Genomic DNA, 12,857 nt, shown 5'->3' on the forward strand with positions numbered 1-12,857 from the left:
TGCCGCTAAAATTAACATTTTCTAATCAATCATGGCTAGATGTGGTGGCAGCTTTCCAGTTACGGTCTGACTTTTTTATAAAAAAAATTGTAATAACCTTCGTAACTTTTTGCAACATCAGATTATTCTTCACTAGCTTAACAACTGCTTCTTAATAAACTGCAGCTGCCCAAATCTTTGCTTAAAAGAGTTTTCTAGGGAAGCTTTTTTCGCAGCTACGCTTTATAGATAATTGAACCTAACAGCTTTGTAATTTATTTTTGATTCATTCAGAGCTAGGATGAAATATTCATACAGCTCTTGAGCAATAAAATCCAGCTAAAAAATTAATCATGAGAACCTGCACATATGAAAACCATCAAATAAAAAATATATAACAATTAAAAGCTCAGATTCTTCTAAGCCTACATAATGAGCTTAAATTATTAATCTAATGGCTACTTAGAAGATAGTTCTGACTATTATTTTTTGTTCATTAAAATACCACAAATGATGCAATGGAAGAAACCAACTTCATTAATCAATCAGCCCTCAACAGCGCCCACCACCATCTCCCTAACATATTCATTTAATTTTATAACATTTTTCTATGTACCAACCTACTTTTTTCTGTTTAACAGGAAACTTGCTCTGGTGGTAACTGCACATGAAAGCAGAATTAAATAAAGATAGGGGGGCATTAACATGCATAACACACAATTCTTGCATATTTACATGCCTAACACCTTAACATTCATAATTGCACGCATACCACTCAAATCTTTAACATCACATAAAAATACAACAATCAACATCTTTTTAAATGAGAAATACACATTTTCATGCATAATTTTATGACACCAATGTGTTCTGAGTGTAAATATTAAAGTTTGGGTGTTGGATATGTAAATACATAAGAATATTGTGTAATATGATTTAAATTTCCCATAAAGATATTGTAGGTAGGAGTTGTAGAGCAGAAGAGCACTTTGATGACTGATACCCACCTTGTTCCCAAACTTCTATGATTATAATGAATATTTTCTGCCATGTGGCAGCAGAATAAAATTCATCAAAATATAAAAATAATTTAAAAAGTAATTGGCTGCTTTATGATGTGGGTCCCAACTCAACAACTATCACTTGCAAGTTCCTTGGCCTGTATGTCTAAATGATTGAAGGTGATGACTTTGTTTCTCCTATGACCTGATGCTGTTGATTTTAAAAGAAGATATGTTCTGATATGATCATTATTGTGTTTCTGCCTACCTCAGCTCCCACTTATAATATTCTACTGCTTCCATAACTGGTTTTGTTCCTATGTAAACTCAGTTTCCATTGTACTGTTATCCAATCAGCAAATACCTAGTTTTCTTTTTTTAGTAAGATATCTACCTGTCAGGAATCCTTCATGGGGAAGCATAGTTCCTTTATCCATCAGCAATATATGTTGCTGTCTCAGAACTTAATGTGTGGCTAACGTGTCAGCTTCCTGCACAAATATTCAGAAAACAGGTGTCTTTTGGTTCAATGAGGCATAATTCTGGAAGATTTTGCTTAAAATGATGTCAAAATAGTACCCTGAATGTTTACATCACCGCAACTTTAGTCCCATATTTTATAGAAGTGTCAAATTTGTCCCCAAACTTTTTAAATTGAGGCTAAAATAGTCCTCCATCGAAACTATTTTAGTCCATTTTATGAGAGTATGAGGACCAACTTAAACACTTTTTGGGACTATGAGACTAAAATGACCACCTGAAAAATGTTAAGGGAATATTTTGACGCTTTTCTCTTAATAATAAAAATGTCATATCATATGTTTCTTTTTTCTAGAGCGAGTAGATGATTTCCTGCTTTTTAGCATTCAAAGATTGCACAGATCTTCTATGATGCCACCTAGGTGATAAATAAACTAAACATCAAATGGAATTAATCACCGTAAAGATATAATATTATCTTAATATCTTATAGATGTGAAGCATTTCATGTAGCCTTTGGTGGTTATTCTTTTGTATATGATATGTAAAAGTTTGCTGAATGAGGACTACAGTCTGCTAACCTGATAGGTATGATTATCATGATTATCTATCTTTTCTCTTTTTCTGAAATTGATGATTTTCTTTTTTGGATCAATAATGCCTTTCCCTCTACCAGATGCGAATGCAGTATAAGTAGTGGCACTCAGAAAACTAGTTCAGTAATCATATGAGAAATAGAATTCTCCGAAGCTCTTAGATATGGAGAAGGATCCAGGCTCTACTTCTGCAGAAGGTAATCACAGGAAGGGTAAAGGAGAAGATAAGCGGTTCAAGCTGTTCCGGTTTGTGGTGGGAACAAAGAACTATTTGGTCGATGAAAGCCATAGAAAGAGCTGTGAGACCCGGAATCAGGAATCTGGTGAGGAAAAAAAGTTCGGATGCCAGTTCTGCTTGAAGGAATTCCCAAACTCACAGGCATTAGGAGGTCATCAGAATGCTCATAAGAAGGAGAGGATGAAGAAGAGGTTGGAGTTAGAGGCAAGGAAGGCCAGTATCAACTGCTATCTTCAGCCTCTTATTAAAACCCATGGTTCAGAATACAACTGTGTTGTACCATGGGTCTATGAACAAGACTCATCTGAGTCTGAAAAAAACTTTAAAACGGGGATCTTTACACCATCCAAGGCGAGTTCAGCTCGAGCTCAGCAGAGTTCATGTGTTTTTGGCATGGTGCAGCCAAATAGCCATAAGAATAGCTGGCCTGTGATTATGAAGCCAGTAGTGGGTACAATAACCAGTTCTAGGGGATTAGATCTTCAGCTGGGACTTGACATGCAGTTCAATCCTACCAGCACTTCCACAAGGGATAGAGTGTGAGATAGTTCTGTTTTATGGTAAAAAGTGGGTGTTATATGGCGTACTACTCAGTTCTATGTACATATAGGATTGTTGGTCTGGATGTTATTAACTAGATTCCTTGGAAGTGTTTTGAGAATATTTGTTAGTAGTGGCTGATTTTTTAAGCAAATTATGTGAAGTTCTCAACCGATTTGTGTCCATATGGGCTTAAACCTCAGTCTTTGTTATGAATTCCGGGGTAATTTTCATGTAGAACTGGGTGTATCCGAGGCATAATTTCGCGGATGATTGCAAGGTTCTAACTTAGGGTTGTTAAAAAAAGACTGTCGTTCATGCTAGACTATGCTCTGCTTAAAAATTAGCCGGAGCCCAACTTATTTTTATAAGCTTAAATTACAATTTAAGAAGCTAACACAAACAAGAATTTATTTGATAATAATTGACTTGATAAATTCTTAATTATATATGTATTATATTTGTTATGTGTGGGCACGGGCTGCACACACTTAAACTGTAATTTATATTTGATCATGTTTAGCTCATTTAGCAAATGAACCAAACAAATACAGAACATCTTGAATTTCTTGCTTAATAGGTCGAGTAAAACTATAATTGAACTCGTTCAAACCTATCTTATTTACACCCTTAGTTCTGACATGTAATGCACTTTCCTATGACAGGCTTTGTCAATCTAAACAAAATGATCATTTATGGCCCATTTGGTTGGACTGCTTTTACAAAGGTAGTTTAAAAGCAAGACATTGAAATAATTTTAAAAGCCCATCTTTTCTCAAAGCAAACTTTTGAAATATTAATTCCAATTATCTTTGTTTTTTAACGCAAATAAAGAGAATGGTTTTGAGACAGCCTTAAGTACTAAATAATGTTGATTATTCAAGCAATTGAAGGAATTGACAAGGAAAAGAAAATGCACTATGTCGGACCAAGTTGGAAGCATCAGGAGCATGATTGGCAGATTCAAGGACAAATTCCGTACAGAATAACTTTAATTTTATTTCAAATGGTAAAGTTAAATAAGATACATTTTAATAAATATATCCGGATTATTAGGCAAATACAAACACAGAATGTCTGTGAATTCGTGAGGTACGGGAGCCAGACTTCAGGGAACGTAGGAGCCGGGCTTCATGAAATGCGGAATCCTGTGTTTCTGTGGGATGGCAGGGAAACATGATCATAAGAAAGGAGGTGATGCCGAAGCTTGAAGAGTTTGTTGTCCAAGCATTCTTAGATATATGTATATATTTATTTATTGTTGTGTGAGCCACAATCATCTTCATCTTCACTATTAACATTATTCCCACAACTTAGGATCTGTTTATTTCAAGAGAAATGAATTTAAGCAATAAACATCATAAGAAAACAAGCTATAAATCAAATATCATATTAACATAAACACAAGAATAGCAATGACTAAATAAAACTATAAAAGTATGAAAAATTTTATTATTATGAAGTTAAAACCTACAGGAAGTGTAAAGAAAAACCCCCTACTAAAATATGTTTATCCCATAACAAATGCAATCACCTAGCTTGAGAAGTATTACCTGAATCCAAAGTCCACAAGACTCCCAAAAAATAGCAGCAACTATAGTACAACTAAAAGTCGAAAGCAAAATCTCTAAAATGTCAAATATCCACAAACAAATATTAATAAAAAAAATAAATGGTGATTTTGCGTATAAATTTGTTAAACTTTTTAAAAATAACTTCTACTCGAAAAGTCCTCTGTAAATTCAATATTTTACATTCATTTTGAGTACGAAACACAAATTAGTCTATTTTTTAAGTGAAAGGAATGGTTTCAGATGCATCATAATTTCAGCATGTAATCAAAATCATCGTAACAACTAAAATTACATAATTTATCTTCAATTCTGATTAATCATTGTTATTTATATTATTTCACTAATCTACTACTCAGCTTACCAGTTAAGACAACGAGAAACAAGGGTTTCAGCAGAAGCAACATTAAGGAGTTTATGACAACAATTCTAACAACAACAATAAATTAGGAAGACTGATGCAATAAAAGTGGAGATGGCAGCAAAAGATGACTTCAAGAAAAAAAAAAAGAAAAAAAAAACCATTCAAACCAGTCACCCTGATAGAAATTGGCGATGATGGTAATCACAATGAACAATGGAAAGGTAAGCACAAAGAAAAGAGAATATGAGAAAAAGGGAAGGAGCAAGATGGAGGCAGCTAAAGGCGGAGAGGGAAATAGCATTGACATATGAGTGAGGAATCCTTAAATTCTTCTAATAATCCATGGGCAAGGTGCAAGCCGCAAGGTATTTTTGAGCTGGTAAAACAATTTATTTTTAAAAGGGGCATATACATATATACCACCAAAGATAACTTCAAGAAAAAGAAAAAAAAAAAAACCATTCAAACCAGTCACCCTGATAGAAATTGGCGATGATGGTAATCACAATGAACAATGGAAAGGTAAGCACAAAGAAAAGAGAATATGAGAAAAAGGGAAGGAGCAAGATGGAGGCAGCTAAAGGCGGAGAGGGAAATAGCATTGACATATGAGTGAGGAATCCTTAAATTCTTCTAATAATCCATGGGCAAGGTGCAAGCCGCAAGGTATTTTTGAGCTGGTAAAACAATTTATTTTTAAAAGGGGCATATACATATATACCACCAAATTCCTATGTGTATACATATATACAACCAAATTCCTATGTATATACATATCTAACACCTAAATTTTGTTTTCTACATTAAAACCAGCCAAATCTTTCATATCACATAAAAAATACCACCATTCTAACTTTAAAAAAATGAAATACATCTTTTCATGCATAGACAAAGTGGCATGTATGTAAAAATTAGAGTTTAGGTCTTAAATATGTAAATAAATAGGAATTGAGTGGTATGTATGTAAATCTTTCTTTTTATAAATATAATTCATTGAAACTTGATCAGTTCTCCTTAAAAAACCCAATCATTGGCATGTGTGGGTAGATGTTAGTGTGTGAGCTTGCATGCTTATGGATTTTCCTTTTGGATGAATGTGGTAAAGAAAGGATGGTTAAGCAGCATGGGATGGTTCATGTGCAAGAGATGTAAGACAGTTAAGAACAAACTGCCCAAGAAGATTTGATTCACAGCGAGAAATGAAATTAGCAACTACTATATCTAGGAGTGTTATGAAAGATGAGTAAAGCAGATAAAACCTGACAGTACTAAAAAGGGTTAGGAATGTAATTTGCAAAGCTAGAAACAAAGTGCAAAATATGGTAATACAAAAGAATTGATCATAAATATTTGTGCTTGAATGATAGCGAGGAGTTTATTCACATATCATCAAAAATAACGAGGAAGTTGACACAAGACGCAGCAATAAAGTTGGTGACCCAGGAGCTGCCCGCAAGGACCCCTCCACATATTCTACTAATGTTCCGATTCTAGCTACAATACCGCATGAAGCCATCCTGAATGGAGCCGTCTGCGATCTCTGCTACAGTACCACTGGAGATTGCGGCTTGGGCAGGTCGATACTTCCATTAAGTTGATTTCATTCCTATTTGGAGTGGGGTCCACTCCTATTTACCTTGTCTATAGATATACTGCTTTCATGTTTTAGGTCAGTTTTTGTGAGTTTTCTATCAATACATCCATCGGCTTCCTCGTGTTCCCTTCTAGGGAAGCCATCCCGAATGGAGCCGTCTGCGATCTCTGCTACAGTACCATTGGAGATTGCGGCTTGGGCAGGTCGATGCTTCCATTAAGTTGATTTCATTCCTATTTGGAGTGGGGTCCACTCCTATTTACCTTGTCTATAGATATACTGCTTTCATGTTTTAGGTCAGTTTTTGTGAGTTTTCTATCAATACATCCATCGGCTTCCTCGTGTTCCCTTCTAGGGCTGCATCCGAAGACAAGTTATGCTTTGGTTGTATATCGCTCCAAGCTGGTGACTATCCTCAACCTCCCCCTCCTCCGTAACCTCCCCATCGCCACTATCATTGAGCTTCACGCCTCCCTGTCGTCTCTGTCCTTGCCCCCATCACTATTGCAGCCACCCTCTTTGTTGCCCTGACAATTCCAGCGCTCACGCTTGCTTCCATCGCTATTCCAGTCACTAGAAATCCCCTCCCCTTCCCACTAGCTACTGTTCCAGCCATCCCAGACCAGGTCCCTTCCATCTAACAACTCTCTTGTACCACCTCTTTGTTGCAGTTGTGTGGTTTAAAACTAAGGTTAGACTTGCTCTGATACGAGCGAAAAAAAGTTTCTCCTTCATTTCCATTCAAACTGTCCTTACTACACCTTCTGCCCTTACCAACACCCGAAACGCTAAACATGTCACCGAAGCCATAATTGTCGAAGATTAAACGGAAGAAAATGTCATGATGTCGTTGTGTGATAGAAAAGTAGCTAATGCGGGGTATCTTTTGCCCCATATGCACGACAATTTCCACACATTCGTTCAGAACTGGTTCGGTCCAGGCATAGAAGGGACCAATCGGTCCATCTAAGCATGGTTTACCCCTATTTAGAGCGGGGTCTATTCCTCTTTACCCTGAGCAATGACACGCCAAAACTTACTGCGAAGTAAGTTGGTTGTATGATGCAAGCGAAAGTGTCGAGTTGTCTACGGTATAAGAGTTCGCGTATCGATCCCATGAGAAAGATCTTAACAATTATTTCAGCAGAAAAAACCCTAGTTTACTAATTTAGTAAATTTAGATTGGCGTGATTGCAAAGAAGGTTCAATTCCTAAGATTCTAGAAAAAATTGAGTAAATTGCAGGCAACAGGAAATAGAAACAACGAGAAAGATCTTGTGAGTTCCTTCAAAAATGCTGAGACCCATGCCTCTGTGATTCGAAAGCAATCGTGACTTTTCTAAATGTTCTACGTGATTGATATCAATCGAGAATATTTTACTCCTTATGCTTATGTCTAGATTAAAAGAAGCTTAAAATCTATGAAGTTAAAACTTCCTCAATTCTCATGACATTATGTATAAATGCTCTGATCCCCTATAATGATTGCAGAATTTCACTGGAATATGTCTATTCTCTCGGAATTCTATGGTTAACCTTTCATTTCCACTACACAATGGTTAGGGGTGAAACTAAAATCTATGAAGTTAGCCTTTCATTTCCACTACACAATGGTTAGGGGTGAAATATCCAAACATCCTAGTAAGCCAAACTTGGAGTAAATGACGTTCATAGGTTAACAAACAATAAAGGCCATGAAAACACAAAGAAAACGCTAACAAAAAAAAAATCGAAAAAACCACAATTAAATCAGCACCCCTACATCATATAGACAGAGAAAAAAATTTAATCACGCATCGTCTTGAAAACCATAATAAAAAGAACTATGCATAATTTCATTGCAAGAAACAAAAACAAGTTATACTTACAAAATTTTTGTCTTCTTCACAATAGTAGCAATCCTTCATCTCATACAAAGATCTCTCGCAACTCATAAAATAGAGAAAACTCACCCTTGATGATTTCAACTAAGGGAGAAAGAAAACCTTCAAGAAAACAATCAAAACTCTCTCCAACTCTTGCCTCCAACAGCCTCTAATGACTCTCTGATCGAGAACCTCCCCCAAGAAACCCTAAAAATCAGTTTTATAGCAAGAACCGTGGATTTGACAAGCAAATTTCCTTTCTAAAGTGTTTTACCCCTCGTCGGCGTGGTCACACCATAGTGCTGAAGGGGGCGGCGTGGTCACACCGCAGCTCTGCTAGAGTTGGTGAGATCAAGTCGGATCTGACGTGGTCACGCCGCAGTTCTTCGATAGGTGGCATGGTCGCGCTGCTTCCAGGCGTGGTCACGCTGCTTCAGGTCACTTTTTCGCTGGATAGTATCGTTTGAAATAGTTTGTATTAAACACCTGCATCCTGCGCAATATCAAAGAAAAACCTTTTACAAAGGTAAATCTACGATAAATACATAACAATAACATGTAAATACAAATAAAAACATATATAAAATCACGTAAAATTAACGCATATCAATAGCCTCAAACTTACCTCGTTATTTGCCCTCAAGTAATCTCATAGCTTAGCTGGGATCTTATGAGAATAATAGGTAATCCTGTAGGTTTTTAACTATTCAACTTGTTTATAAAAGTGAAATAATAGTGTTTTAAATGTCATCTCAAAATCAATTGTCTTCAATAATTAATAACTTAACTTTTTCCTTAATTTTCTTTGTTACGTCCTTAAGAAATCCCTTAGATTTTTAAATTGGTGTTATTTAAAATATCTTTCACTAACCTCGAATGTCTTTAAAGTCAATCTTAGTGAATTTGACCAACTTAAAATTACTTAACTTTTTTCTTTGAAGAAAACTTTAAAGGAGTCTCATTAAAATATTATGAAATCTTTATTACTTAATTCTCAGAGCTTTTCATTTCTTAACATTTTTTTTATATTTTTTTCGTTTTCAATTGAGAATTACTATATCTAATTAGTAACTTTTTCTTTTCGATTTTTAAATATGAAGGAATGTAGTTTTTCTTAGGCAATAAATTTCAATTATGATATTTTCGTGCCATACCTTTAGGTCATACCTTTAGGTTATTCCGTCAGTTTAAAATTGAGACAATATTAATTGGTTAAAAATAAACTTAATAAAATTTAAAAATATTTTTGGTTGACCAATTAATATTTAAATTACACTTTTTTAACAATCTATAGATTTCTTTAAAAAAAGATTAAAGTTGTTCATTTCTTAAAACTTATTATTAAATCATTAAGGTTAATTTATCTTAAATGACATTTATCCTCCCTTTAATAAATTTGACAATCAATTTGAATACATTAGAATTTCTAATAGAGTTACTTTGTGAATATTGAATCTTTTACTAAGCTATATGAACTACTTTTAGGTTTGTAAAAAAGGTATTTTCTCCCACCTCAAACTTGCTTCTTTCCAACATATGAATGACATGAAGTAGCAATGAATTAAAAAACAAATAAGTGCAGGAAAAATGGGTAAATGAAAGAGTCATCACATGAATCTTAGAAAACAAGAATGAGAAATATGTAACGATGCATAAATCGCTCTGTGGAGGGACAAGACTCGTTCAAATAAAAATTTAAAGCAATTTCAAAGCAAACTTTAAAGTAAATATCAAAGGAAAATTTAAAATGAATTTTAAAACAATTGCAAAAAATAAAAAAAAAGAAATGTGCTCAACACATCAGATATCACTTAAGTTGCCTCCCAAGATAATGTTTAATTTAATGTCCTCAGTCTAACGAAAAAGACTTACTCCAGGATCAAAATTTCAATGTAATCCTCGATCAAAAGCACAATCTTTTGTTTACTCTGGAATTTCTACTAAATCCTCAAAATTAAATTTCGTGCAACTTTTTCTTCTCAGTTCTTCCTGAGGGTATGTAGGGGATTGATTCAAATTATCATTCCTACAATTTTTTTCTAAATCCAGAATTCTCCTAATTATTTCCCCTATTTTCATATCAGTGTTTTCCTCGAAAGTTGTAAGAAATCAGTCCCTAAAAGATAATTCTAAGTTTCCTAAATTTTGGTATGGGTTCACCCTAGGTTCTTCAGGTTTTGGATCAAACTCTACTTGATTACCCTCTTCCCTAGGGTTGTCTTCCAACTCTTCCTCTTGGGCACTCCTTCTCTAACAATGCTCGAGGTTACCTTAAAAAGAAGAGCAGATTCTTCCTCAGCCACCCTCCAACAAAACTCATCCAACTCAGCATGCTCTTCAGAGATCAACTCTTTAGATTCAAAGGTATGGCCCTCTGCTACCCATAACATCCATTGGAGTTCATTAGTTAATATGTTAGCTAACTCTTCAACTTGATTTTCTATATTTCTAAGGGCAGCAACTTGGCTTTATAACTCCTTTCCTGGGTTTATCACTATTTCCTCCAAATACTGATTTTTTTCAGAGTTGTCACTATCATGGTTACTCTAAATTCCTATAGGATCGACTTGGGGGGCGTACTTTGATTTCTGGTTGCCTACTCTAGGGTTATTTTTGTTCCTATTAAACATTGGGTAGGTCGACCAACATTGGGTGTCAATGTTTGATTCATTCTTTAAATTTACCACAAATTCTTCTAACGACATGTTATTTTCCTTAATATGGGGTTTAGAGGTGACTTCCCAATGTTGAGTTTTACAAATGTGGTCCTTGCCCAAGTTGTCCCAATTTTCTACAAGTTTGGCTTGAGTTCTCCCCCAATGTTGGCTTGCTATACTAATGTCATTAATGTTCCAATTAGAGTTTGGGTAAGTTGGGGTTGTAGGCATTGGAAGAAGTGTGATCAAACCTAGCTCCTATGTCAGGGGGTAAAGATTGTGAAGGCTAGTCATCAATGTTTTGTTACACTCCACAAAAGATGTAAAATAACTTTTATGGGGATTTGTCTTTTCAAAGTGTTGGAACATTTTTTATTGGTTTTTTAGCTTTTAATTTTTTTCGGCTTTTTTCAGCACCTACAAAAAAACACAACAGCAATACAAATGCAATCAACAGAAATAATAAGCAGAAAATAAATAGGAAAAATAATAAGATAAAAGTGTCAAACCAAGATCCTAAGTCTTTCAAATAAAATTCTCCTAAAATAAAAAATAATTATTAGCGTCTTTCCAGGACAAAGACGCTAAAAAATTACCACAAAGTTGGTCATACAGGGCAAATGTGTTTATCAAGTTGTCTGCGGTAAGTGTCTGCGTATCGATCCCATGAAGAAAGTCTTAACAACTATTTCCGCAGAAAAAAAACTCTAGTTTACAAATTTAGTGAACATAATTTGGCATGATTGCGAAGAAGGTTTAAGTCTCTACCAAAAATAGAGCACATTGTCGGCAATAGGATACAAAAATAACGAAAAAGATCTTGTGAGTTCCTTCATGAATAATGAGATTCACACCTCTGTGATTCAGGGATCGTGGCGATCGCGATTTTCCTAAATATTTTCCTATGTAATTGTTGTCAATCAGAGATATATTACTCATTATGTATATGTCTAGATCAAAAGAAGTCTAGAATCCATTGAGTTGAGACTTCTTCAGTCCTCATGGCATTCCACATAAATGTTGTGATCGCCTGGAATAATTTCAGAATTCCACTGGAATATGTTCTCTCGGAGTTTTATGGTTAACCATTCGTTTCCACTATGCAACAGTTAAATGTCGCAGTTTCACGAAATATTTTAATATATTAATTAGTCAGACTAGAAGTAAATGACTTTTATAGGTTAGCCAACAAAAAATGACATGAAAACACAAAGAAAACATTAACGGAAAAACATTTCAAAAATATCACGATTAAATCCACTACCCTACATCACAGAGACACGAAGAAATGAATTTATTCATGCATCGTCGAAAAAACCATAACAAAAAAAATTATGCAGGATTTCATTGCTAGAAACATAAATATGTTAAACTTACAATAATTTGTCTTCTCCACAATAGTAGCAATCCTTCCTCTCATATAAAGATCTCTCACAACTCATAAAACAGAGAAAAACTCACCCATGAAATTTTCAACCAAGGGAGAAAGAAGAACTTCAAGAAAGCACTCAAAACTCTCTCCAACCCTTGCCTCCAACAGCCTCCAATGACCTTGATCCAAAACCTCCTCCAAAAAGCCCTAAAAAACAATTTTATAGCAAGAACCACAGATTTGGAAATCAATTTTTCCTTCCTAAATTATTTTCCCGATTGTCGGCGTGGTCACGCCAATATGCTGAAAGACACGGCATGGTCACGCCCAATTGCGGCGTAGTCACACCGCAATTATGCTAGAGTTCGCGTGGTCACACCGTAGGTGACGAGGTCATGTTGTTTTCAGGCGTGATCACGCCGACTCAAGTCACTTTTTTGCTAGATTTTCACGTTCCAAATCGTTCATATTAAACACTCGCATCCTGCAAAATACTAAAAAAAATCTTTCTTAAATGTAAATTTATGATAAATACATAAAAAACAAATAAAATACTAGAAAAATCATGTAAAATTGATGCATATAAGACATATATATATA

The 12,857-nt window shown here is 34.9% G+C and overlaps 2 protein-coding genes and 1 pseudogene across 2 annotated transcripts in view; 1 reads left to right on the top strand and 2 right to left on the bottom strand.

Moving 5' to 3' along the window:
* LOC110025770 (exportin-4-like) overlaps nt 1-12,857 on the top strand; it is a gene marked incomplete at its 5' end in the record, with an annotated part of 120,471 nt that overhangs the window by 93,071 nt on the left and 14,543 nt on the right.
* LOC110025767 overlaps nt 1-12,857 on the bottom strand; it is a 25,934-nt pseudogene that overhangs the window by 12,315 nt on the left and 762 nt on the right.
* LOC110025760 (CRM-domain containing factor CFM2, chloroplastic) overlaps nt 3,773-12,857 on the bottom strand; it is a 56,030-nt gene continuing 46,945 nt past the window's right edge. Inside the window, 1 exon segment of the mRNA XM_020726406.1 lies at nt 3,773-4,154. The gene's annotated coding sequence lies outside the window, so the exon portion shown is untranslated.

Source organism: Phalaenopsis equestris, unplaced genomic scaffold (genome assembly GCF_001263595.1).
Source record: "Phalaenopsis equestris unplaced genomic scaffold, ASM126359v1 Scaffold000329, whole genome shotgun sequence".
In the NCBI taxonomy this organism is placed as follows: Eukaryota; Viridiplantae; Streptophyta; class Magnoliopsida; order Asparagales; family Orchidaceae; genus Phalaenopsis; species Phalaenopsis equestris.